The 5913-nt window shown below is 35.0% G+C and overlaps 1 long non-coding RNA gene across 1 annotated transcript; it reads left to right on the top strand.

The window, feature by feature from the left end:
• The first annotated feature begins 1144 nt into the window (after positions 1–1144).
• On the top strand, positions 1145–3726 carry LOC128561421 (uncharacterized). Its single transcript, XR_008373246.1, has 3 exons — positions 1145–1217; positions 1615–1751; positions 3378–3726. It is a non-coding gene; the product is annotated as an uncharacterized LOC128561421 (long non-coding RNA).
• Positions 3727–5913: the final 2187 nt, after the last annotated feature.

Genomic DNA, 5913 nt, shown 5'->3' with positions numbered 1-5913 from the left:
CTTGACACACGTACCAAAATATTGATAGACCAGCATTATTTTTACATCCCAGCCAACACTCTAAATAATTTAAAAACTAAGGAAAATGTTTAAAATGTGAGAAGGGCTAGAGATATGCCATAGTTCTCTGAGAAAGGAAAAAAAAAAACCCTTTAGTCTTCGAATGTCTTTTCTGTACCAAAAAAAATCACATAATCACGAATAGAATCATTGCCAACCATAATGATGGCCAGGGGTGGGATCTTTTCCCCTCTGGGTCTGCATTTTGAAATGTGCACTCGAATTGCAAAGAGTTTAATTGCACACATGGATTCTGTGCCCAATTGCCTGGATTTGAGTCTCAGCTACAGTACTTGACTTCTGCCTTTATAATTACTGCCTTTTCCCTTATAAAATTAGAATAAGATTAGTGCTTATCTCATAGAAAATCTTAGAAGGATTAAAAGTGTTTAGATGTTAGAAAAGTGTCCGGCTCAATAAATATTGTCCATTATTATTGAATAAATGAATTAAAATATTCAATGAGTATTTACAGCACAGTTTATCTTCTAGATTTTTTTCCATTAAATTGATAATTCATAGTGTTTTAAAACTAAAAAGTACGTCACAAATGGTCTGTTTCAACTGTCTCAGTTAAACTGGAAACTAAGGAGGAGGAAACTAAGCTTGAGGAAAGTCAAGTTATTTGTACTACATTGTCCATCTTTTTAGTAATCTAGTTTAGTAGTAGACGTTGACCAAAGTCTCTTTATTTGTATTGTTCCAGGAAAATTTGATAGCCCAGTTCTCTTTGCATTTATAATAAAAAAAGAAAATCAGAACCTAAAATTTGCAGTTGGAAACCTTAAGGGCAATTGATGGCCCACTAAATTGAAATTTTCAGCTTGTTCCCTATTTCCTGATTTTCATAATATTCATGGCATTACATTAGTTATTTATCTTAGTGGTTATGGGCTTCTCAAAATATTTAGTTTTTTCCTTGCTTGATTTTATATTTTGCATTGAATGTTGCCAGTGATTTTTGTTTGTTCACAAGCTCTGAAGTACTAGTAGACTTCAAAGCCAAGCTAAGGAACTTTATGTTTCTTAGGTAGTTTGACTCACCATCCAAACCGATTCTCAATTTCTTTTGTTTCTTTCAGAAAAATAAAATGAACCACAAATAATCTAATCAGATAGGTCCATGGGGCAGAAGTAGAGTGAACCCTTCCTCTAAGGTGATCAAAATATATGAATGGGCTATTTTAGGTTTTAAATGTGAACTTCTTATTTGTGCTTACTTATGTGTGGGGCTTACTTTAATCCAGGGTTAAAATATTCATAACATAACATAACATTTTTGTTGCTATTCTGCAAATGTCACTGTCCTAGGAGAAGTAGTTATTCTTACAAATTATCAAGAAAGAGAAAGAAAAGAGCAGAAATTATTTGCTATACCATCTTCTCCTAAAGTATCTTGAGTGTGTGTGTGTGTGTGTGTGTGAGAGAGAGAGATATTTCCAGTCATCATTTTCTGAAAAACAGATGAATTGAGTGCTAAAAAAATTCAAAAAATTGTGTTAGCAGTTTATTATTTATTACCAGTTTATTAAGTGTCACACCTTTTGCATTCAGGACACTATGCCATATAACCAGGAAATGTTGGCACCAGAATTTAACCCAGGCCAGCTACCTCCAGAGTTGACTGTCTTAATCGTGACCTTTCACGACTTTCCTCTCCAGGAATATCATCCATTATTTTTTGATTAGAGGTGAGTGGAAAAAAAAATCATATTTTTGCTTTCATGTCAACATTTAGCATAAAACACTGATATTTGGTAATTATCCAGGGATTTTTGACTATTCAAAACATTTCAGTGAAATTTAAAGACAAATATGAATGTGTCCTAATAAGTTGCTTTTTTGTCATTTCAATTTCCATGCTATCTTTCTGATGGGCAACTCCGTGTACGTATTTTTCATTTTTATGTTATTGGATATATCTTTCCCATGCTTATTCATAACATAACATTTATGTTGCTATTCTACAAATGTCCCTGTCTTAGGAGAAGTAGTAGGAGAAGGAAGCACTTAACTATTCTTGGTGGCAGGTAGATCCCAGTCCCTTCCTTTTGGAGGAGGTAGAGCAAACTGCTTAAGAGCTTGGTGCTGGAGTGGGTAGCCCTGTATTTCATTCCCAGCTCTGCCCCTTCTTAGCTGTCTCTTCTCTAACAAGTGGTTTAACTTCTCTCTGCCTCCAATTTTTTCTTCTATAAAATATTATATATCTCATAGAGATATCACTTACCAAAAATTACTATTTAACTTGTAAATAAAGTATGTTTTACTTCAATCCTGACATTAGCTAGACATTTGAATACAAGCTAAAGTCAGGGTGGGAGCGGCTGGTGAGAGGGACGGGTCAGAAGATTTCCAGGTCTAGAAGCTCTGACCCCAGAGACATCAGGCTTTTTCCCTGTGGTTTATAGGGTATCTGACACTATTTGGAATTTTCATGTAGCATCTTCTATTTTTGAACATTTTGGACTGTGCTACTGAGCAGCTACCTTCCCAGTGTTCTTGTATTACTTTGTTCTCCAGCAGGTTATGAAGCGAAAACCCTGTGAGGTTAGGTATGATACTACTTCCCTATGATGGCTCATGTCTGGTCATCAATCATTCACTCTGTGCTGTTCCTGGCACACTGCCTGACATCTTTATAAAAAGGTTCAGGGAAAGCAAGTCATTCTGTAGCACACTCACAACATTCCTGGGAGAGGCCCCATAAATCTCTCTAGAGTGTAACAATGGGATAGTAAAACTCTGTGGGGTTTGGATCTCCGCGTGGTTCTCATCTTCCCGCCAGACCTTTGTGATGTAGGAAGTCCATATGTTACAGTCTCAGGGAGGCTGATTCAGAGAGACCTCCTTTCATTTGGAGCTTGCTGGCGACCTCTTCTGTATTTGCTTCCTCTTATTTTTTTCCAAACTAAGATTTTTAACAGAACTTCATATAATTTTCCCAGCTTTTCTGGTATAAACCATCTGTGGTCATTTTGCAGAGTCTGTTTAGGTCATGGGAAAGTTCTGTCTTTCCTGCCCAGCACATATACGAGCCCGGCTCAGCATAGCCACTATTTAGCAGCAGGCAGTTCCATTCGTCTCTGAGGAGTTCAGATGTTAGCGATAATGCCAAACTCATTGCCTCTCGGGAGTGGTGGAAAAGTTTTACAATGCTCGTATATTTAAAGAACTCATTGATTATTTTAAAAATTGAGTTTAACTGCTTTTCTCAAAGGGGCAAGTCATTATAGAATCTCTGTAAGAAAATGAAAGATTTAAAATGATCTATGTCATATGTTAGCACAGTAATTAATACCTTTCTGTTTGTTTTCCAGATACCTTTCTACTTTCAAACAACCATGGAGAGGACAGAGAACATGTGATACAGTACTGCCAGATGTGTGTTGTCACTATCTCTGGGTGTGTCATGTCTTGTCCTGTCCCCTCCCATCTTTATCGCTCATCTGTTCTCATTAGGAAAATTCTTATTTTTAAGACCCAGCCAGAAACTCTTCCCTGACTGCTCTAGTGCACAATGCCTCACAGTTCCAAAATACAAATTATTCCTTATGTTGACATTCACATGTACCCTGCCATCTACATTTGAATTCTCTTTAATGTATGCGCCTGTGTCACTAGAGCTATAAGCTCCTGGAAGGCAGGGACCTTCTCATATAATTCTACTGATGCGAAATATTAGTCCACAATGCCTCACAGTTCCAAAATACAAATTATTCCTTATGTTGACCTTCACACATACCCTGCCATCTACATTTGAATTCTCTTTAATGTATGCACCTGTGTCACTAGAGCTATAAGCTCCTGGAAAGCAGGGACCTTCTCATATAATTCTACTGATGCAAAAATATGCCTGGTAGCTGTGGACACATGTTACTTTAAATAACAATTTCTAAAAATAGCAAGATATACTCTTTGTAGATATCTTGAGAAATACCAATATAATAGTGAAAATATGAATGATAAAACAATTGCAAGTAATGTATTTACGTACTTTTTCTGTTTCTTACATGAAAATGTCTGTGTGAGATACTAAACTCAGTGCATACTGTAAATAGATTTAATACTTAATTTTTTAAAGAACTTGTTATGAATATTATCTAAGTGTATAATCTCACTAACTGTATTTAGCTATTTACCTGTTGTTGGACAATAAATTGTTTCAGTTTTGAGTTTATTATTAAAATGGTTTGGATGGATATCTATATATCTTTCTTCCATAAAACTTTTACTAATTTATAATTCCAATAATATCATAACATTCCTTCTACTCTACTTTTGTAACTCAGTGTGTTATCATTGAGTTTTTATATATATGTATGTATTTAACTTTTTAGGCAAGAGTCATCTTAGTATTTCAAATTGCATTCTTTATTAGAGACATTACTAATGTCACATGTTTAATACACTCAAATTCTCTTTTTGGTGAACTATTTGTGATTATTTCCAATTTAATTTGGTAAGTGACCTGCTGCTCTCAGGTTCATAAGAACTCATTACCTGTTAAGGACATTATCTGAATCCATATTTATTGAGAAATATTTTTCCATTTTAGTGTTCACATTTTAATTTCGATCATGGCACTTCTTTATACTACATTCAAATAATTAAATTTAATAACCTTTTTCTTTGTAAATTTTCCATTTTTTAAAACTTAACTTTTCCATATAGAGCATTGAAAATTCTATTTACATTGACATTGCTACGTACATTTTCTCCAACCTTTCATTTTTCTGCTTTGAGTATTTAATATTTAACTTTAGAATACGCGTGGAGTTGTTTGTCTTTCGCTCTCTCAATTAATTGATCAATTTCCTAGTGTTATTTATTGAATAATTTCTTTTTCTACTTATACATTTTTATACATTTTCTTATTTTTTTTATTGATTACATATTTTCATGCGTGTATCATACACTAGTTTCTTTTTTTCTTTCTTCCTTTTTATTTTTCGTTTGAGATAGGCCACTTTGTTGTCCTTGGTAGAGTGCCAGCAACCTCAAACTCTTGGACTCAAGTGATCCTCTTTCTTCAGTTTTTTCATTTTTAGTAGCGACAAGGTCTCACTCTCGCTCAGGCTGGTTTTGAACTTGCGAGCTCAAGCAAGTCACCTGCCTTGGCCTCCCCGAGTGCTCCTGGCCTCACTAGTTTTTTATATAACTATGGGTATTATACTGTATTGGTCTGTTCATTTTGGTTCCAGTTTCACAATTTTGATTATTATATTTTCATAACAAATTTTTTTCTTATTTTTAAAGTTTATTTCTTTGAAACTGACAATGATTATGTATATTTACATGGTACAATGTATTGTTTTGATCTATGTATGTAGCATCAGTATTTTTTTTTTTAATTTATTGTTGGGGATTCATTGAGGGTATAAGAAACCAGGTTGCATTGATTGCGTTTGTTAGGTAAAGACTCTCTTACAATCATGTCTTGCCCCCAAAAGGTGTGGCACTCACCAAGACCCCACCCCCTTGCTCCTTCCCTCTCTCTGCTCTTCCTTTCCCCACCCCTCCCTCCTTCTTTCTCTCTCTGCTCTCCCCTTCCCCCACACCCTCTGTGTCATTAATTATCATTAATTGTCCTCATATCAAAATTGAGTACATAGGATTCATGCTTCTCCATTCTTGTGATGCTTTACTAAGAATAATGTGTTCCACTTCCATCCAGGTTAATACAAAGGCTATGAAGTTTTCATTTTTTTTTAATGGTTGAATAGTAGTATTCCATGGTGTACATATACCACAGCTTGTTAATCCATTCCTGGGTTGGTGGGCATTCGTGCTGTTTCCACATTTTGGCGATTGTAAATTGAGCTGCAATAAATAGTCTAGTGCAAATGTCCTTAT

The sequence above is a fragment of the Nycticebus coucang genome, chromosome 12 (assembly GCF_027406575.1).
Source record: "Nycticebus coucang isolate mNycCou1 chromosome 12, mNycCou1.pri, whole genome shotgun sequence".
In the NCBI taxonomy this organism is placed as follows: domain Eukaryota; kingdom Metazoa; phylum Chordata; class Mammalia; order Primates; family Lorisidae; genus Nycticebus; species Nycticebus coucang.
This window is presented reverse-complemented; position numbering and strand designations above follow the sequence as displayed.